General features: G+C 44.7%; 1 long non-coding RNA gene across 2 annotated transcripts; it reads left to right on the top strand.

Moving 5' to 3' along the window:
• The first annotated feature begins 14,879 nt into the window (after positions 1–14,879).
• Positions 14,880–15,540, top strand: LOC135365814 (uncharacterized). Of its 2 annotated transcripts, none has more exons than XR_010413931.1 (3): positions 14,880–15,016; positions 15,311–15,397; positions 15,452–15,540. It is a non-coding gene; the product is annotated as an uncharacterized LOC135365814 (long non-coding RNA). The 2 variants fall into 2 exon arrangements; XR_010413930.1 differs by having other exon boundaries at positions 15,000–15,016; positions 15,308–15,397.
• Positions 15,541–22,953: the final 7,413 nt, after the last annotated feature.

Consider the following 22,953-nt stretch of genomic DNA (forward strand, 5'->3'; position numbering starts at 1 on the left):
CACAGGCGCCGACTCGCCTTAATGGCTACCGAGTACCGACTAAGCCACTGTGTCGTAGACGGTCCCAAAGTGTTGGCATCGAAGTACTGCGACTTCTTTGCCAATACGTCGGGATCGTTAAAAAAAATTGGAGTATAGGTGCATTACGAAAAAGCATCTGAACCTGCAACAATCTACTCGAAAAGCGTTATCTGCAGCATCCAACTAGCGTTATATAGCTTACGCGTTACGAAAAAGCATCTGAAGCTGCAACAATATACTCCAAAATACGACACAGGCGCCGACTCGCCTTAATGGCTACCGAGTACCGACTAAGCCACTGTGTCGTAGACGGTCCCAACGTGTTGGCATCGAAGTACTGCGACTTCTTTGCCAATACGTCGGGATCGTTAAAAAAAATTGGAGTATAGGTGCATTACGAAAAAGCATCTGAAGCTGCAACAATCTACTCGAAAAGCGTTATCTGCAGAATCCAACTAGCGTTATATAACTTACGCGTTACGAAAAAGCATATGAAGCTGCAACAATATACTCCAAAATACGACACAGGCGCCGACTCGTCTTAATGGCTACCGAGTACCGACTAAGCCACTGTGTCGTAGACGGTCCCAACGTGTTGGCATCGAAGTACTGCGACTTCTTTGCCAATACGTCGGGATCGTTAAAAAAAAATTGGAGTATAGGTGCATTACGAAAAAGCATCTGAACCTGCAACAATCTACTCGAAAAGCGTTATCTGCAGCATCCAACTAGCGTTATATAGCTTACGCGTTACGAAAAAGCATCTGAAGCTGCAACAATACACTCCAAAATACGACACAGGCGCCGACTCGCCTTAATGGCTACCGAGTACCGACTAAGCCACTGTGTCGTAGACGGTCCCAAAGTGTTGGCATCGAAGTACTGCGACTTCTTTGCCAATACGTCGGGATCGTTAAAAAAAATTGGAGTATAGGTGCATTACGAAAAAGCATCTGAACCTGCAACAATCTACTCGAAAAGCGTTATCTGCAGCATCCAACTAGCGTTATATAGCTTACGCGTTACGAAAAAGCATCTGAAGCTGCAACAATATACTCCAAAATACGACACAGGCGCCGACTCGCCTTAATGGCTACCGAGTACCGACTAAGCCACTGTGTCGTAGACGGTCCCAAAGTGTTGGCATCGAAGTACTGCGACTTCTTTGCCAATACGTCGGGATCGTTAAAAAAAATTGGAGTATAGGTGCATTACGAAAAAGCATCTGAAGCTGCAACAATCTACTCGAAAAGCGTTATCTGCAGAATCCAACTAGCGTTATATAACTTACGCGTTACGAAAAAGCATATGAAGCTGCAACAATATACTCCAAAATACGACACAGGCGCCGACTCGTCTTAATGGCTACCGAGTACCGACTAAGCCACTGTGTCGTAGACGGTCCCAACGTGTTGGCATCGAAGTACTGCGACTTCTTTGCCAATACGTCGGGATCGTTAAAAAAATTGGAGTATAGGTGCATACGGAAAAGCATCTGAAGCTGCAACAATCTACTCGAAAAGCGTTATCTGCAGCATCCAACTAGCGTTATATAGCTTACGCGTTACGAAAAAGCATCTGAAGCTGCAACAATCTACTCGAAAAGCGTTATCGGCAGAATCCAACTAGCGTTATATAACTTACGTTTTACGAAAAAGCATCTGAAGCTGCAACAATATGCTCCAAAATACGACACAGGCGCCGACTCGCCTTAATGGCTACCGAGTACCGACTAAGCCACTGTGTCGTAAACGGTCCCAACGTGTTGGCATCGAAGTACTGCGACTTCTTTGCCAATACGTCGGGATCGTTAAAAAAAATTGGAGTATAGGTGCATTACGAAAAAGCATCTGAAGCTGCAACAATCTACTCGAAAAGCGTCATCTACAGCATCCAACTAGCGTTATATAGCTTACGCGTTACGAAAAAGCATCTGAAGCTGCAACAATATACTCCAAAATACGACACAGGCGCCGAATCCCCTTAATGGCTACCGAGTACCGACTAAGCCACTGTGTCGTAGACGGTCCCAACGTGTTGGCATCGAAGTACTGCGACTTATTTGCCAATACGTCGGGATCGTTAAAAAATCGAGTATAGGTGCATTACGAAAAAGCATCTGAAGCTGCAACAATCTACTCGAAAAGCGTTATCTGCAGCATCCAACTAGCGTTATATAGCTTACGCGTTACGAAAAAGCATCTGAAGCTGCAACAAAATAGTCCAAAATACGACACAGGCGCCGACTCGCCTTAATGGCTGCCGAGTACCGACTAAGCCACTGTGTCATAGACGGTCCCAACGTGTTGGCATCGAAGTACTTGCGACTTCTTTGCCAACACGTCGGGATCGTTAAAAAAAATTGGAGTATTGGAGCATTACGAAAAAAGCATCTGAAACTGCAACAATCTACTCCGAAAGCGTTACCTGCAGCATCCAACTAGCGTTATATAGCTTACGCGTTACGAAAACGCATCTGAAGCTGTAACAATATACTCCAAAATACGACACAGGCGCCGTCTCGCCTTAATGGCTACCGAGTACCGACTAAGCCACTGTGTCGTAGACGGTCCCAACGTGTTGGCATCGAAGTACTGCGACTTCTTTGCCAACACGTCGGGATCGTTAAAAAAAAGGAGTATTGGAGCATTACGAAAAAGCATCTGAAACTGCAACAATCTACTCCAAAAGCGTTAACTGCAGCATCCAACTAGCGTTATATAGCTTACGCGTTACGAAAAAGCATCTGAAGCTGCAACAATCTACTCCAAAAGCGTTACCTGCAGCATCCAACTAGCGTTATATAGCTTACGCGTTACGAAAAAGCATCTGAAGCTGCAACAATATACTCCAAAATACGACACAGGTGCCGACTCGCCTTAATGGCTACCGAGTACCGACTAAGCCACTCTGTCCTAGACGGTCCCAACGTGTTGGCATCGAAGTACTGCGACTTCTTTGCCAATACGTCGGGATCGTTAAAAAAAATTGGAGTATGGGAGCATTACGAAAAAGCATCTGAAGCTGCAACAATATACTCCAAAAGCGTTATCTCCAGCATCCAACCAGCGTTATATAGCTTACGAGTTACGAAAAACCATCTGAAGCTCCAACAATATACTCCAAAATACGACACAGGCGCCGACTCGCCTTAATGGCTACCGAGTACCGACTAAGCCACTGTGTCGTAGACGGTCCCAACGTGTTGGCATCGAAGTACTGCGACTTCTTTGCCAATACGTCGGGATCGTAAAAAAAAATTGGAGTATTGGAGCATTACGAAAAAGCATCTGAAGCTGCAAGAATCTACTCGAAAAGCGTTATCTGCAGAATCCAACTAGCGTTATATAACTTACGCGTTACGAAAAAGCATCTGAAGCTGCAACAATATACTGCAAAATACGACACAGGCGCCGACTCGCCTTAATGGCTACCGAGTACCGACTAAGCCACTGTGTCGTAGACGGTCCCAACGTGTTGGCATCGTAGTACTGCGACTTCTTTGCCAATACGTCGGGATCGTTAAAAAAATTGGAGTATATGTAGCATCTGAAGCTGCAACAATCTACTCGAAAAGCGTTATCTGCAGAATACAACTACCGTTATATAACTTACGCGTTACGAAAAAGCATCTGAAGCTGCAACAATATACTGCAAAATACGACACAGGCGCCGACTCGCCTTAATGGCTACCGATACCGACTAAGCCACTGTGTGGTAGACGGTCCCAACGTGTTGGCATCGAAGTAGTGCGACTTCTTTGCCAATACGTCGGGATCGTTAAAAAAATTGGAGTATACGTGCATTACGAAAAAGCATCTGAAGCTGCAACAATCTACTCGAAAAGCGTTATCTGCAGCATCCAACTAGCGTTATATAGCTTACGCGTTACGAAAAAGCATCTGAAGTTGCAACAATCTACTCGAAAAGCGTTATCTGCAGAGTCCAACTAGCGATATATCACTTACGCATTACGAAAAAGCATCTGAAGCTGCAACAATATACTCCAATATACGACACAGGCGCCGACTCGCCTTAATGGCTACCGAGTACCGACTAAGCCACTGTGTCGTAGACGGTCCCAACGTGTTGGCATCGAAGTACTGCGACTTCTTTGCCAATACGTCGGGATCGTTAAAAAAATGGAGTATAGGTGCATTACGAAAAACCATCTGAAGCTGCAACGATCTACTCGAAAAGCGTTATCTGCAGCATCCAACTAGCGTTATATAGCTTACGCGTTACGAAAAAGCATCTGAAGCTGCAACAATATACTGCAAAATACGACAGAGGCGCCGACTCGCCTTAATGGCTACCGATACCGACTAAGCCACTGTGTCGTAGACGGTCCCAACGTGTTGGCATCGAAGTACTGCGACTTCTTTGCCAATACGTCGGGATCATTAAAAAAATTGGAGTATAGGTGCATTACGAAAAAGCATCTGAAGCTGCAACAATATACTCCAAAATACGACACAGGCGCCGACTCGCCTTAATGGCTACCGAGTACCGACTAAGCCACTGTGTCGTAGACGGTCCCAACGTGTTGGCATCGAAGTACTGCGACTTCTTTGCCAATACGTCGGGATCGTTAAAAAAATTGGAGTATAGGTGCATACGGAAAAGCATCTGAAGCTGCAACAATCTACTCGAAAAGCGTTATCTGCAGCATCCAACTAGCGTTATATAGCTTACGCGTTACGAAAAAGCATCTGAAGCTGCAACAATCTACTCGAAAAGCGTTATCGGCAGAATCCAACTAGCGTTATATAACTTACGTTTTACGAAAAAGCATCTGAAGCTGCAACAATATGCTCCAAAATACGACACAGGCGCCGACTCGCCTTAATGGCTACCGAGTACCGACTAAGCCACTGTGTCGTAAACGGTCCCAACGTGTTGGCATCGAAGTACTGCGACTTCTTTGCCAATACGTCGGGATCGTTAAAAAAAATTGGAGTATAGGTGCATTACGAAAAAGCATCTGAAGCTGCAACAATCTACTCGAAAAGCGTCATCTACAGCATCCAACTAGCGTTATATAGCTTACGCGTTACGAAAAAGCATCTGAAGCTGCAACAATATACTCCAAAATACGACACAGGCGCCGAATCCCCTTAATGGCTACCGAGTACCGACTAAGCCACTGTGTCGTAGACGGTCCCAACGTGTTGGCATCGAAGTACTGCGACTTATTTGCCAATACGTCGGGATCGTTAAAAAATCGAGTATAGGTGCATTACGAAAAAGCATCTGAAGCTGCAACAATCTACTCGAAAAGCGTTATCTGCAGCATCCAACTAGCGTTATATAGCTTACGCGTTACGAAAAAGCATCTGAAGCTGCAACAAAATAGTCCAAAATACGACACAGGCGCCGACTCGCCTTAATGGCTGCCGAGTACCGACTAAGCCACTGTGTCATAGACGGTCCCAACGTGTTGGCATCGAAGTACTTGCGACTTCTTTGCCAACACGTCGGGATCGTTAAAAAAATTGGAGTATTGGAGCATTACGAAAAAAGCATCTGAAACTGCAACAATCTACTCCGAAAGCGTTACCTGCAGCATCCAACTAGCGTTATATAGCTTACGCGTTACGAAAACGCATCTGAAGCTGTAACAATATACTCCAAAATACGACACAGGCGCCGTCTCGCCTTAATGGCTACCGAGTACCGACTAAGCCACTGTGTCGTAGACGGTCCCAACGTGTTGGCATCGAAGTACTGCGACTTCTTTGCCAACACGTCGGGATCGTTAAAAAAAAGGAGTATTGGAGCATTACGAAAAAGCATCTGAAACTGCAACAATCTACTCCAAAAGCGTTAACTGCAGCATCCAACTAGCGTTATATAGCTTACGCGTTACGAAAAAGCATCTGAAGCTGCAACAATCTACTCCAAAAGCGTTACCTGCAGCATCCAACTAGCGTTATATAGCTTAAGCGTTACGAAAAAGCATCTGAAGCTGCAACAATATACTCCAAAATACGACACAGGTGCCGACTCGCCTTAATGGCTACCGAGTACCGACTAAGCCACTCTGTCCTAGACGGTCCCAACGTGTTGGCATCGAAGTACTGCGACTTCTTTGCCAATACGTCGGGATCGTTAAAAAAAATTGGAGTATGGGAGCATTACGAAAAAGCATCTGAAGCTGCAACAATATACTCCAAAAGCGTTATCTCCAGCATCCAACCAGCGTTATATAGCTTACGAGTTACGAAAAACCATCTGAAGCTCCAACAATATACTCCAAAATACGACACAGGCGCCGACTCGCCTTAATGGCTACCGAGTACCGACTAAGCCACTGTGTCGTAGACGGTCCCAACGTGTTGGCATCGAAGTACTGCGACTTCTTTGCCAATACGTCGGGATCGTAAAAAAAAATTGGAGTATTGGAGCATTACGAAAAAGCATCTGAAGCTGCAAGAATCTACTCGAAAAGCGTTATCTGCAGAATCCAACTAGCGTTATATAACTTACGCGTTACGAAAAAGCATCTGAAGCTGCAACAATATACTGCAAAATACGACACAGGCGCCGACTCGCCTTAATGGCTACCGAGTACCGACTAAGCCACTGTGTCGTAGACGGTCCCAACGTGTTGGCATCGTAGTACTGCGACTTCTTTGCCAATACGTCGGGATCGTTAAAAAAATTGGAGTATATGTAGCATCTGAAGCTGCAACAATCTACTCGAAAAGCGTTATCTGCAGAATACAACTACCGTTATATAACTTACGCGTTACGAAAAAGCATCTGAAGCTGCAACAATATACTGCAAAATACGACACAGGCGCCGACTCGCCTTAATGGCTACCGATACCGACTAAGCCACTGTGTGGTAGACGGTCCCAACGTGTTGGCATCGAAGTAGTGCGACTTCTTTGCCAATACGTCGGGATCGTTAAAAAAATTGGAGTATACGTGCATTACGAAAAAGCATCTGAAGCTGCAACAATCTGCTCGAAAAGCGTTATCTGCAGCATCCAACTAGCGTTATATAGCTTACGCGTTACGAAAAAGCATCTGAAGTTGCAACAATCTACTCGAAAAGCGTTATCTGCAGAGTCCAACTAGCGATATATCACTTACGCATTACGAAAAAGCATCTGAAGCTGCAACAATATACTCCAATATACGACACAGGCGCCGACTCGCCTTAATGGCTACCGAGTACCGACTAAGCCACTGTGTCGTAGACGGTCCCAACGTGTTGGCATCGAAGTACTGCGACTTCTTTGCCAATACGTCGGGATCGTTAAAAAAATGGAGTATAGGTGCATTACGAAAAACCATCTGAAGCTGCAACAATCTACTCGAAAAGCGTTATCTGCAGCATCCAACTAGCGTTATATAGCTTACGCGTTACGAAAAAGCATCTGAAGCTGCAACAATATACTGCAAAATACGACAGAGGCGCCGACTCGCCTTAATGGCTACCGATACCGACTAAGCCACTGTGTCGTAGACGGTCCCAACGTGTTGGCATCGAAGTACTGCGACTTCTTTGCCAATACGTCGGGATCATTTAAAAAATTGGAGTATAGGTGCATTACGAAAAAGCATCTGAAGCTGCAACAATATACTCCAAAATACGACACAGGCGCCGACTCGCCTTAATGGCTACCGAGTACCGACTAAGCCACTGTGTCGTAGACGGTCCCAACGTGTTGGCATCGAAGTACTGCGACTTCTTTGCCAATACGTCGGGATCGTTAAAAAAAATTGGAGTATAGGTGCATTACGAAAAAGCATCTGAACCTGCAACAATCTACTCGAAAAGCGTTATCTGCAGCATCCAACTAGCGTTATATAGCTTACGCGTTACGAAAAAGCATCTGAAGCTGCAACAATATACTCCAAAATACGACACAGGCGCCGACTCGCCTTAATGGCTACCGAGTACCGACTAAGCCACTGTGTCGTAGACGGTCCCAACGTGTTGGCATCGAAGTACTGCGGCTTCTTTGCCAATACGTCGGGATCGTTAAAAAAAATTGGAGTATAGGTGCATTACGAAAAAGCATCTGAAGCTGCAACAATCTACTCGAAAAGCGTTATCTGCAGAATCCAACTAGCGTTATATAACTTACGCGTTACGAAAAAGCATATGAAGCTGCAACAATATACTCCAAAATACGACACAGGCGCCGACTCGTCTTAATGGCTACCGAGTACCGACTAAGCCACTGTGTCGTAGACGGTCCCAACGTGTTGGCATCGAAGTACTGCGACTTCTTTGCCAATACGTCGGGATCGTTAAAAAAATTGGAGTATAGGTGCATTACGGAAAAGCATCTGAAGCTGCAACAATCTACTCGAAAAGCGTTATCTGCAGCATCCAACTAGCGTTATATAGCTTACGCGTTACGAAAAAGCATCTGAAGCTGCAACAATCTACTCGAAAAGCGTTATCTGCAGCATCCAACTAGCGTTATATAGCTTACGCGTTACGAAAAAGCATCTGAAGCTGCAACAATATACTCCAAAATACGACACAGGCGCCGACTCGCCTTAATGGCTACCGAGTACCGACTAAGCCACTGTGTCGTAGACGGTCCCAACGTGTTGGCATCGAAGTACTGCGACTTCTTTGCCAATACGTCGGGATCGTTAAAAAAAATTGGAGTATAGGTGCATTACGAAAAAGCATCTGAAGCTGCAAGAATCTACTCGAAAAGCGTTATCTGCAGAATCCAACTAGCGTTATATAACTTACGCGTTACCAAAAAGCATCTGAAGCTGCAACAATATACTGCAAAATACGACACAGGCGCCGACTCGCCTTAATGGCTACCGAGTACCGACTAAGCCACTGTGTCGTAGACGGTCCCAACGTGTTGGCATCGTAGTACTGCGACTTCTTTGCCAATACGTCGGGATCGTTAAAAAAATTGGAGTATATGTAGCATCTGAAGCTGCAACAATCTACTCGAAAAGCGTTATCTGCAGAATCCAACTAGCGTTATATAACTTACGCGTTACGAAAAAGCATCTGAAGCTGCAACAATATACTGCAAAATACGACACAGGCGCCGACTCGCCTTAATGGCTACCGATACCGACTAAGCCACTGTGTGGTAGACGGTCCCAACGTGTTGGCATCGAAGTAGTGCGACTTCTTTGCCAATACGTCGGGATCGTTAAAAAAATTGGAGTATACGTGCATTACGAAAAAGCATCTGAAGCTGCAACGATCTACTGGAAAAGCGTTATCTGCAGCATCCAACTAGCGTTATATAGCTTACGCGTTACGAAAAAGCATCTGAAGTTGCAACAATCTACTCGAAAAGCGTTATCTGCAGAGTCCAACTAGCGATATATCACTTACGCATTACGAAAAAGCATCTGAAGCTGCAACAATATAGTCCAATATATGACACAGGCGCCGACTCGCCTTAATGGCTACCGAGTACCGACTAAGCCACTGTGTCGTAGACGGCCCCAACGTGTTGGAATCGAAGTACTGCGACTTCTTTGCCAATACGTCGGGATCGTAAAAAAAAAGGAGTATAGGTGCATTACGAAAAAGCATCTGAAGCTGCAAGAATCTACTCGAAAAGCGTTATCTGCAGCATCCAACTAGCGTTATATAGCTTACGCGTTACGAAAAAGCATCTGAAGCTGCAACAATATACTCCAAAATACGACACAGGCGCCGACTCGCCTTAATGGCTACCGAGTACCGACTAAGCCACTGTGTCGTAGACGGTCCCAACGTGTTGGCATCGAAGTACTGCGACTTCTTTGCCAATACGTCGGGATCGTTAAAAAAAATGGAGTATAGGTGCATTACGAAAAACCATCTGAAGCTGCAACAATCTACTCGAAAAGCGTTATCTGCAGCATCCAACTAGCGTTATATAGCTTACGCGTTACGAAAAAGCATCTGAAGCTGCAACAATATACTGCAAAATACGACAGAGGCGCCGACTCGCCTTAATGGCTACCGATACCGACTAAGCCACTGTGTCGTAGACGGTCCCAACGTGTTGGCATCGAAGTACTGCGACTTCTTTGCCAATACGTCGGGATCATTAAAAAAATTGGAGTATAGGTGCATTACGAAAAAGCATCTGAAGCTGCAACAATATACTCCAAAATACGACACAGGCGCCGACTCGACTTAATGGCTACCGAGTACCGACTAAGCCACTGTGTCGTAGACGGTCCCAACGTGTTGGCATCGAAGTACTGCGACTTCTTTGCCAATACGTCGGGATCGTTAAAAAAAAATTGGAGTATAGGTGCATTACGAAAAAGCATCTGAACCTGCAACAATCTACTCGAAAAGCGTTATCTGCAGCATCCAACTAGCGTTATATAGCTTACGCGTTACGAAAAAGCATCTGAAGCTGCAACAATATACCCCAAAATACGACACAGGCGCCGACTCGCCTTAATGGCTACCGAGTACCGACTAAGCCACTGTGTCGTAGACGGTCCCAACGTGTTGGCATCGAAGTACTGCGACTTCTTTGCCAATACGTCGGGATCGTTAAAAAAAATTGGAGTATAGGTGCATTACGAAAAAGCATCTGAAGCTGCAACAATCTACTCGAAAAGCGTTATCTGCAGAATCCAACTAGCGTTATATAACTTACGCGTTACGAAAAAGCATATGAAGCTGCAAGAATATACTCCAAAATACGACACAGGCGCCGACTCGTCTTAATGGCTACCGAGTACCGACTAAGCCACTGTGTCGTAGACGGTCCCAACGTGTTGGCATCGAAGTACTGCGACTTCTTTGCCAATACGTCTGGATCGTTAAAAAAATTGGAGTATAGGTGCATTACGGAAAAGCATCTGAAGCTGCAACAATCTACTCGAAAAGCGTTATCTGCAGCATCGAACTAGCGTTATATAGCTTACGCGTTACGAAAAAGCATCTGAAGCTGCAACAATCTACTCGAAAAGCGTTATCGGCAGAATCCAACTAGCGTTATATAACTTACGTTTTACGAAAAAGCATCTGAAGCTGCAACAATATGCTCCAAAATACGACACAGGCGCCGACTCGCCTTAATGGCTACCGAGTACCGACTAAGCCACTGTGTCGTAAACGGTCCCAACGTGTTGGCATCGAAGTACTGCGACTTCTTTGCCAATACGTCGGGATCGTTAAAAAAAATTGGAGTATAGGTGCATTACGAAAAAGCATCTGAAGCTGCAACAATCTACTCGAAAAGCGTTATCTACAGCATCCAACTAGCGTTATATAGCTTACGCGTTACGAAAAAGCATCTGAAGCTGCAACAATATACTCCAAAATACGACACAGGCGCCGAATCCCCTTAATGGCTACCGAGTACCGACTAAGCCACTGTGTCGTAGACGGTCCCAACGTGTTGGCATCGAAGTACTGCGACTTCTTTGCCAATACGTCGGGATCGTTAAAAAAAATTGGAGTATACCTGCATTACGAAAAAGCACCTGAAGCTGCAACAATCTACTCGAAAAGCGTTATCGGCAGAATCCAACTAGCGTTATATAACTTACGTATTACGAAAAAGCATCTGAAGCTGCAACAATATCCTCCAAAATACGACACAGGCGCCGACTCGCCTTAATGGCTACCGAGTACCGACTAAGCCACTGTGTCGTAGACGGTCCCAACGTGTTGGCATCGAAGTACTGCGACTTCTTTGCCAATACGTCGGGATCGTTAAAAAAAATTGGAGTATAGGTGCATTACGAAAAAGCATCTGAAGCTGCAACAATCTACTCGAAAAGCGTTATCTGCAGCATCCAACTAGCGTTATATAGCTTACGCGTTACGAAAAAGCATCTGAAGCTGCAACAATATACTCCAAAATACGACACAGGCGCCGACTCGCCTTAATGGCTACCGAGTACCGACTAAGCCACTGTGTCGTAGACGGTCCCAACGTGTTGGCATCGAAGTACTGCGACTTCTTTGCCAATACGTCGGGATCGTTAAAAAAAATTGGAGTATAGGTGCATTACGAAAAAGCATCTGAAGCTGCAACAATCTACTCGAAAAGCGTTATCTGCAGAATCCAACTAGCGTTATATAACTTACGCGTTACGAAAAAACATATGAAGCTGCAACAATATACTCCAAAATACGACACAGGCGCCGACTTGTCTTAATGGCTACCGAGTACCGACTAAGCCACTGTGTCGTAGACGGTCCCAACGTGTTGGCATCGAAGTACTGCGACTTCTTTGCCAATACGTCGGGATCGTTAAAAAAATTGGAGTATAGGTGCATTACGGAAAAGCATCTGAAGCTGCAACAATCTACTCGAAAAGCGTTATCTGCAGCATCCAACTAGCGTTATATAGCTTACGCGTTACGAAAAAGCATCTGAAGCTGCAACAATCTACTCGAAAAGCGTTATCGGCAGAATCCAACTAGCGTTATATAACTTACGTTTTACGAAAAAGCATCTGAAGCTGCAACAATATACTCCAAAATACGACACAGGCGCCGACTCGCCTTAATGGCTACCGAGTACCGACTAAGCCACTGTGTCGTAGACGGTCCCAACGTGTTGGCATCGAAGTACTGCGACTTCTTTGCCAATACGTCGGGATCGTTAAAAAAAATTGGAGTATAGGTGCATTACGAAAAAGCATCTGAAGCTGCAACAATCTACTCGAAAAGCGTTATCTACAGCATCCAACTAGCGTTATATAGCTTACGCGTTACGAAAAAGCATCTGAAGCTGCAACAATATACTCCAAAATACGACACAGGCGCCCAATCCCCTTAATGGCTACCGAGTACCGACTAAGCCACTGTGTCGTAGACGGTCCCAACGTGTTGGCATCGAAGTACTGCGACTTCTTTGCCAATACATCGGGATCGTTAAAAAAAATTGGAGTATACCTGCATTACGAAAAAGCATCTGAAGCTGCAACAATCTACTCGAAAAGCGTTATCTGCAGCATCCAACTAGCGTTATATAGCTTACGCGTTACGAAAAAGCATCTGAAGGTGCAACAATATACTCCAAAATACGACACAGGCGCCGACTCGCCTTAATGGCTACCGAGTACCGACTAAGCCACTGTGTCGTAGACTGTCCCAACGTGTTGGCATCGAAGTACTGCGACTTCTTTGCCAATACGTCGGGATCGTTAAAAAAAATCGCAGTATAGGTGCATTATGAAAAAGCGTCTGAAGCTGCAACAATCTACTCGAAAAGCGTTATCTGCAGCATCCAACTAGCGTTATATAGCTTACGCGTTACGAAAAAGCATCTGAAGCTGCAACAAGAATGAAATGACTTTGGTGGAAGATTTCGTGGGCGATTTCGTGGGAGGCTGTTGCAGAACGAATATCTTGCCATGAAGGAACATCTGCGAAAATTGCTATACAGAAAGATTAGAGGAACAGAAGAAACCATCAAGCAAGAATAAGAATTAAATGTTCCATGTTCTGTTCCATGAAAGGCTCAGTTCAGTCGCCAGAAATGCTGTAGGGAACTGTCAACTCCAGTTTGGTGGAAGATTTTATGGGCAATTTCGTGGGAGGCTGTTGCAGAAGGAACATCTTGCGGTGAAGGAACATCTGCGAAAATTACTATACAGAAAGATTAGAGGAACAGAAGAAACCATCAAGCAAGAATGAGAATGTTCTGTTCCATGAAAGGCTCAGTTCAGTCGCCAGGAATGCTGTCCGGAACTGCCAACGGAAATGCAAGCCAGACTTTAAAAAGCCACTCCTTGTCATCGTCTTTGGTGATCTTGAGTCTGAGTCTTTGTGCCGCCATTTTACGCGGGTGTTGGTGATAAGGCTGCAACACGTCGTATGTCCATTCTTGGAAATATAGGACGTTATGAACGCTGTAGCTCCGAAGGTATTTCATTTTAATGCATGAAATAAATAATAATATAATATAATAAATAAATAATGCATTTAATAAACATCAAATGACGAAACTATAAACAGATGGCGCATCATGTTTGCATAATAAGTGGGCTTACAGCGCGAAGAAGACACGAAAAAGAAGATGAAAAAGGCTTTCCTGGGGCGCGTTGCTGGCGAAATAGTGACATCGTGACTCGTCATCGGCATTCGTGGTCGTGATTTTCTCCTTGCTCAAGTGACGAAACACGAAAGATGGCCAGCAACGCGATATTGACACATCGGCATTTAATACCTCCTCTCCGCTTTGTATCATGGCGATAGTCTCGACACTGGATGGTCCCGAGCGAATAATATTTGCGCTTATAAAGCATAAAATGTGCAATGCTTGTAATTTATATTGCTTTAAAATCGTTCTGAAAATAAAAGTACATGACTGTACGATCTAAATACAACGGCTCTGCACCACCAATGCAGACGAACCAATCACAAGACAGCAGTGTCGTCTGCTAAGCTTAAGTTTTGTGCGCGCGGCAACGCTTGACTATTACTTCGGCGCTTTTTGTCAGAAGGATCTTTCTGTCTTATGGAAACATTTCATGTGAGACAAATCACTGAACTCCGTTTTACACATTGTCACAAACCATTTCCAGCACGCATGTGCACAATATTTTCGTTGCAGTCACAATGTCGATGTCGGAGGCTCAGAAGCTGCTGCTATTATCTTACATGGAGCAGTCCCCAGAACTCTGCAACAACAGAAGTTTCATGGCTGGGGAGACAAAATAGCAGCGCAAAGCGAAATGGGACACAATTGCTGCCTCTCTTAACGCGATAGGCGGCATCCAAAAGGACGCCACCGGATGGCAGCTCATTTGGAAGAGTTGGAGGTACCGCGTACGTAAAAACGTGCGCGGTAACATTTGCAACATCGGGGGCACTGGTGGAGGGGCAGGTACGGCAGTAAACGCAACGACGGAACCTGGAGAAGAAGGAGGAACGCGCGTGGTGGACGTGGCTGCGAACCTGCAGGGGTTAGATGCCAGGGTCATGGCCCTTGTCGGGTGGGATACCCTAGGCGGTATTGCGGGCAGCCACAATGTTGCCCCACAAGGGACTGTTACACTGACGGATGTCGTCGTCGTTGTAAGAACCCAAAATATATAAGCTATATATTACTGTGCAACCCAGACACATAGAGCTAGTATACAGGGTGTTTGCTCTAACGTGTCCAGAAAGTGTATTTAAAGCGAGCGATAAAAGAGAAACGAGCGCTACTTTTCAGCTACTTGACTAAGAAACAGCTGCTACTAGTGAAGCAATACCTGTTTCTTATTCAAGTAGCAGAAAAGTACCACTTGCGTTTTTTTATTGTTCGCTTTAAATATAATTTCTGCATACGTTAGAGCAAACACCCAGTATATCATTTGCTACCAGCAGAGTGCCCAAGCACCAGCAGAAGAGCCTGCAGAAATAGAAGACCCTGTACGGCAAGAAGAGTCTGCATCAGCAGAAGCCCCTACAATGGTGGGCATGTGTTGCAACAGACGAAGGCAGAGGTAGTAACGCTGTTTTGTACAGGCTCCAGAACCAGCGGGGAGCAGTGGTCTGGTGCAACCTCGCCCGAACAGCCAGCCAGGAACACGGGTTCAACGTCGCAGAAGGCGGAGGGTGCCGATCAATATTGCACAGCAGAGTTTAGCGGCTCAGAGAACTCTTGTTGACCGCATTGACCGACTCACCGAGGTAATGTAACGAAGACACTCGTGTCATGACACGTGGCCAGATCAGGCATTCATGTAACACAACAGCACGAGCAATGACATAAGCATCAATGAAAAGTGGAAATTTAATACATTCCACGTGCACGGCACTGAGGTACTACATACAAATATAAAATAACTGTTACCAAGAATTAGAACTTACACTTGAGCATGCACAACGTGAAGAAATACACATACGCACTCTCGCACAAAGTCTCAAACTAAGTGATGCGAAAGTGTACATGTTATGCGCTGTAGAATATTGACCACAATGAATGACCTGGTTTATATTGCACTCCAGTGTTCCTCATATTTTTTTTTCTCTTGTACTTGCTTCGCAATAGTCTTACACATACATTTTCACTGTAAGGTTAGTAGTTAATGTAAGCTTCAAAGTTCAATTTCACCCTGTGCGAGCTGTTGGTTTTCTCCTCACAAACATGATAATTGCGTGGTGCTTTACTGACGGCAATTAAATGCTATGTGGACAGTGGGGGGCCCCCATGGTGAAAAGGGGCCTTCTTATGTTGCTACACGTCCCAAAAATGAGATCACCGTTGAATTATTCCTCCGTTACATCTTAATTGCAAATTTGTTTTTTTGCTTTCTCATATAGGCAATGACACCCATCAGTGAGTACTACAGGCTGACGCTGGAGAGAATGAGGCAACAAAATGTGCCATAGTCCGGCAGGTATTCTAGTATGTTGTGTGCTCACCTTGGGTGAGTGAAACATCGTTGCTACAAAATAGCTACCAGCATACACTGAAATGAATACGAAGGAAACACTCATAACCAGAGAAGAGTGGACTGAAGCTAACTTTTTTAAAAACTGGAAGAAATTCCTTATAACCTTACTGCAAAGTAAAACGTGCAAGCAGAAATAAAGCAACGCAGAAAGGAACACGCATGTTGTGAATACTTGATATATGTTTAAACAAGGCAGAAAACCATTCAGGAGCATTAAATGTGAACTTGCAGAACAAACTCTTTAAGTGAGAACATTCTCTCGCTGGATATGAATGCAATGCCACCATGCTGTTATTCAGAAACCTCACACAACGTGGATAACTCGATATCATTGTCATCATGTATCTATCTATCTCTCTCTCGATTTTGTTGCATTACATGAAACATAAAATATTACATATACCGTAATTTCGCGCGTATCAGCCGCACCACAGATAAGCCGCAGGACGCGTTCTTAGGAACGTTTTGAAATTTTTCTGGCGGATAAGCCGCACTGGCAGATAAGCCGCGGGCAATACGAGACGACTGATTTTGTGCGACAAATGAAACCATAAAGAAGGCCATAAACCCTGTGGTCCATACTCCGAGTCGGCATAGTGTTCAACAAAGGAGGTCAGCTAGAGTTTTACAAATATCGCATTGTGCCCTTGTTTGGCGTTTTTCATGGATTGATGGGTCAGTGGTCTTCCAGTAGACGTGAATCAGTGTCACCACTTCCGTTAAAGCTGCTTGGAGGAATGCACCATCAATCTACTCTAATGTGAACCTGTCGGCATGAAGTTCATGCATCGGCGGGGCAGAACTAGTCCAGAGACACTGTCGGCCCTTTCATTAAAACCGACGTATGGGGAAGATGCCAGGAAAAAATAGTCATCAGATAAGCCGCACCGGTGGATAATCTGCGGAGCGTCCGTGAGAGAAAAAAAGAGCGCATAAGCCGCGGCTAATACGTGTGAAATTACGGTACTTGCAGGCCTAGTTACTCCAGAAGCTACTTACAAAGGTGAAATCACCAGCATATTTACAATACTGAATATTTTAACAGCACTGAAAATGGAAGAAATTGTAAAGCATCAGAAATATTGCCTTATTATCTGGCTCCTTCTAGACAGTCCCCTGGTTACAACAGATAAATCATCGGCTTCGTCGATGTCTATATCCAACGCTCCTGCACTGTTATCCTCATAGTTCTCTGGTTCTTCCTCATATGCTGGCTCAGGAGTGTTGTATTTGTGGCACATGTTGTGCAGAATTCCACATGCTGTTATTATGTTGTAAGTGGGCGCGCTTTTACGTCACGCTATGCAGATATTGTCACGGCGGACGGACGAGTTCACGTTTTGGAATGTTGTGATAAAGGCAGCGTCTGAGAGCCTTCCAATGAAATGTCACTCAGCTTATTTTCGTTTGTGGTGCATTGTGCAAGGTTGTTAAAATTTTGTCTGCAAGATTTTTTACACCTGATTGTTGTACAGCCCAACAAAATTGCGCTTTACGCATGGTTCAGAGATACACTGCTGCACTATGTATAAAGTTTTGGGCGCGAAAGAATGGTCATCGTAATACACGCTCTGAAAGTCACACAAATTCTTGCCATACTCATGTTGAAATTTTGTGTTAGTCGTGTGCAATTAGCATGTGCTAATGGATGAAGGCTATTGTGAAAATGAACCAGATACCTAAGCCAATTCTTGACATCAAATTATACAAGCTGAAGAACATCTCCTTCTTTACGTCATAACATGTAATCGCGTCGTTCGAGAAGCAAATGTCGCGGTGTACTATGTATGTGTTGCGCAAATCTTAGTAAAGGTAGTGGAATGTGACATCCTGTTCAGTCAGAAACTCGCATCCCGCGGGAGCACTCTGTCCCTTTTACGTCTTCGTCGTACAAGGAAACGTGTCTCCTTACGATTTCAGAACAGCGTTTATAGACTACATCACTTGTCTCTCGCCTTTTCCGTCCATTTGCGATGCCACAAGCTTCCTATTGAAGTGTATGAAGAGCCATACAAAAAACTGATACTGAAATTTTATTTGACAGTTTTTGACAATAGTAAGCACTTGAAGCTCAGGACGCCCGATCAGCCTTCCCTGGTCCACAGGCACCTGCACCCGCACATAGCGAAGCGTACCCGCCAATGTACCCACAGGCCAGTTATACCTCAGATTTATTGATGCTCGGATACTGTCCGTTAGCAAGTCACTTTTCCAGCGGTGGCGACGGCTGACATGGTTACCAACTTACTAACGCGAGGCGTACCAGTCGTGGTGTCGAAAGATAACCAAAATTATCCCTATGTGGCTAACATAGTCAAAGAGTGACAACAACAACAACAACTTTATTTTGTGATAATGACGGGGAGTTTCATGGCCAAGGGCGACACGGGCGATACCCTACCACATTATTCATTGCTCACAATACTAGCCTTCCCGAACCGCGCTCTCCAGGTCACGTAAACAGCTGGACTCTGGCATAGAACGCGGCTCCAGTAAATGACAACGCTTTCATCATCTCACGCACTACGGACGGTCTGGATATGGAACGTCTTGGAAAGGTTTTTGGGCCAAATATTCGCAGTGGATCGGGTGGTACACCAAAAGCCGGCTGGTTCGATTTTCGCTTGCGGGTATTGCGACTATACCCGCGAGATACGCGGAGGCGGTGCGGATCTACCTTAGCTTTACCCGCAGCACGCGATGACACAGAAATGTGTAACCGCAAAGAACAAACTTGTGCGGGTGTCTCCGGGTATCATCGGGTATACTCGCACCACACTCATCTTTACTGGTGATATATTTCTCTGCAGGACCCACTTCTTCAGGACCCACCACTTCAAGCTGGGCTGGTGGCAACTGGAAAGTGAACTGGTACTAGTTCAAGCTGGACTGGTAGCAACCGGAAGTGAGGTGGTTCCGGTTCGAACAGGACCAGTTTACATATTTGAGGGGAAGTTTCTGGCGCAATTCAGGTTCTTTCTCACTCGGAAGACGACGACGACGACACTACAAGCGTAGGCATTTGGGCCGCAAAGCACGCGGGCACCTTTCCTTCTGTCTGCACATGCTTCGTTCGCTGAAGCATAAGATGCGAAGATAAGACGAAATTGGTGCTGACTTCGGACCGACCGATCCACAGCGGAACCAAGCCGAGGTAACCGTTATCTAATTCGTTCCGTACGGACCTTTGGGATTTATCTGTGGAAAAGGTGTCACAGCCAACGCGTTCAAATTGCTGTTTGGTCGGTTTGGTGCCGACACTGTCGGCGGGCGAGATTGGTAAGTTTATAAGCCCTTTAACGATAACGCTTCAGAAAACATAAGTCGGGTGTAGTTCCGTATCGGGACCACTCGTTTTTAAAAATTAGTGAAACGGTTAGGAAAGTAAATATTGCATGGAAGTGGAAGAAGATCATATACTGAAACTGTGGAGTTTTTTATAGTGGAACACTTCTGAAGCATTTCCGTTTCTTTCCAGTGTTAAAAATATTTATTCCCAGTGATGTCTACGTTCATGTTCTAGACGCAGGCACTTTAAAGTCTTTTAGAAACGTTTTATCCTTTTATCACTATCACAATCCTTTTATCACTAGCCTCATGTATTTCTCTGCGCGATTTGTTTCCGTATCACTCCCCGATTCCTTCTCAATTAAAGAAAAATTCTGCCCCAGTGATAATTAATTCATGTCCATGTTCTATAACAGACGCTCTAAAGCCTTTTAGAAACTAATTTCATTTCCTCAATGCTTATTCCGTTAGAGTAATCGTGGGCTCAGATTTGGGAAAGCAACTTGCAGCACACGTGGAGACTCTGAGATATCGAAAGTGATTGTAAAATGGAAGGACGGCGTTGAAGCTTCTTCAGCTAACATTTTGGCTCTCGGTAAGTACATCTGGCATCGCAAGTCTTCCTCCCAGTATTTTTTTGTGAGCTATGCAAAGCAAGTACGCGTCCAAGTAACCGAAAATCACGGTTTCCAGACAAGGAAAATAAAAGAGAATGTTCGATTGCTTCCTAAGACGATAGGACATGCACCCGTAAAATTCTTACGACACAATTTAACCTGTTGACCGACTTTCTTGAGGTCAAGCAGACAAACTTCGTACCTGCTCTTTGCCTTATCTTGAGGCGGTGCTATATGTAGTGTGTGTATAGTGTAGTAACTATCGCTCCCTTGTCAAGGGACAGCAGAGTGAAACTCAGCAATCTCAGTTACCTTGAAGCCGGGCCAGAGCCAGGATTTTTCCGAGAGGGGGGTCCAGCTTTGGCAGCACGGTAGATACACTATCAAGGTCAATGGAACACTATGTAAAGACAGAAATTGAAGACAGGACATCCTGACCTCCCCACCCCCTTGAGATCCGCCCGTGCCCACACGAACGCCTCCTATGCGAATCATAATCTCCCTTTGCTTAATGTTTGGAAGGTGTGTTGTGTCACACACCGTCAAACATGGAAAATTGGTGCAAAGGGTAATGCAGTCATGATCATCTGCGTAAGCAGCAACGAAACTCTTGAAAATCCTTGAAACCCTCGAATACACCGGAAGTAGTATACGATCAGCTCAAATAGCTCACAACTCACACAGTTGCCTGGACGCCACTAATTAGCAATTAGAGCAATTTGTGACCCGCCACAGTAATTAGCAGTGATGGCCACTAACTACTTCTACAGTAGTTTAACTATAACTACTAACTACTTTGCGATTGAGTAGTTTAACTAGTAGTTCAACTACTTTTCAGGGGAGTAGTTAAAACTACTTCTTTAACTACTGCAATGTAGTTTAACTACATCTATAACTACTTAACGTTGTCCATCAACACCAAACCCTTGTAGTGTTCTTGGAGACCTAAATATGAAACACAAGCAATGATAAACTTTGGCTCAAGCCATTGCTACGATCGTCAGATAGAAAGCTTGCGGCGAAATTCTTTCTGTGCCTACGCGATAAACTAAATTGCAGAATTATTTCACAGCAAATGGGGCTTCACTAGACAAGCAATATTTATTTATTTATTCACATACCCCAAAGGCCATACCCTGGGGGACACCAGATGATTCGTGACAAAAGGACGACGAATGGTTGTTCACGAAAGTGGACTGGAGGCGGTCAGTTAAGAACATATGAATCCAGGAGAGAACATGTGCATCAAGGCCTAGTTGTGAGAGTTTTACCATTAATCTAGCGTGCGGTACATAATCAAAGGCTTTAGCAAAGTCCAGGAACACGGCATTTGTTTGAGTAGAACTGTCCATATTTGTGTCTAGGTCGTGGATAAAACCAGCTAGTTGTGTTTCACACGAGAAATTTTTACGGAAGCCATGCTGGCAGGGGGAAAAGTAAGCATTTGACTCTAGGAAGTTGATTACCTGCGAATATATAATGTGTTTCATGATTTTGCAGGGGACGCTGGTAATGGAGATTGGTCTATAGTTCAGCGGTGAATGAGTGACACCCCTTTTATGCACTGGTATTATCATTCCCCGACGCCAGTCTTCTGGCAGAACTGAACTATTAAGTAGGAAAGGAGTTGCCTCAGGACAGAAGTCGCCGATATTTGAACATAGACTGTTCTTTTTCTGGGGACCGTCCTCATCATTGGCATGGTATTTAAAGGGTTAGGTGTGACGTGTTTAAAGGTTCATGCGAATTGTCCCTTTAAACCATGCCAATGTTGAGGACGGTGCCCAGAAGAAGAATAGTCTCCGTTCGAAATATCGGCGGCTTCTGTCCTGAGGCAACTCCCTTCCTCCATCTGTACCGGTTCGCTGGATTTCTACCCATCTATGAACTATTAAGTGATTGTTGGAATATTGCAGCAAGAAATCTGCTCGAGTGAGCCTTTGTGTTTTTAAGAATTTTGCTGTTTATTCTATCGAAACCAGCAGAGGAGGGAACCTTGATGGAAGAGATAATCTTTTCAATGCCAGCAGGAGATATCGCCATCGGTGACATGCTATTGAAGATGGATGTGGGAGGCGCGGCAGGGGGAGTTGTGTCTTCGTTGGCGAACACGCTTGCGAATGCGTTATTGAAGATAAGAGAACATTGGTTATCTCAAAATTACCCTCATGATCTTTGAGTTGGATGTTTACCGATGGAGATTTTGGGTTTATAACTTTGTAGAATGCTTTGGGGTTGTGCTTCAAGAGTTTAACGAGGCTCTCGCCATAGAACATGCGTTTCGAAGAAGTCACCAATGATTTGTATTTCCGGGCGCACCCTTGATATTTTAGCAGTGATGATGCAGACTTAGAGCGCTTAGCAAGCCTGTACAGACGTTTCTTTTTACGGGCGAGCAGTTTGATTTCATGATTGTACCATGGGTCATGACAATGTGTCTAGATGAGAATGGAGGGTATATAGGCTTCAATAAGTGCATTCATCTTGGATTTGTATAAATATTAGTATCCGCGACTGTCCGTAGTTCAAAATTAGCGAGAAAGTTGTAACGGTAAAAGTTGTGACGGTAAGTTGTAACGGTAAAAAAGAAAGTACGCCAAGTAATTGGATAATTCAGAATTTATTTGGTCGTAGTTACCGTTATCGTATAATCGTATGCGTTTGC

The sequence above is a fragment of the Ornithodoros turicata genome, chromosome 8 (genome assembly GCF_037126465.1).
Source record: "Ornithodoros turicata isolate Travis chromosome 8, ASM3712646v1, whole genome shotgun sequence".
NCBI classification, from domain to species: Eukaryota; Metazoa; Arthropoda; class Arachnida; order Ixodida; family Argasidae; genus Ornithodoros; species Ornithodoros turicata.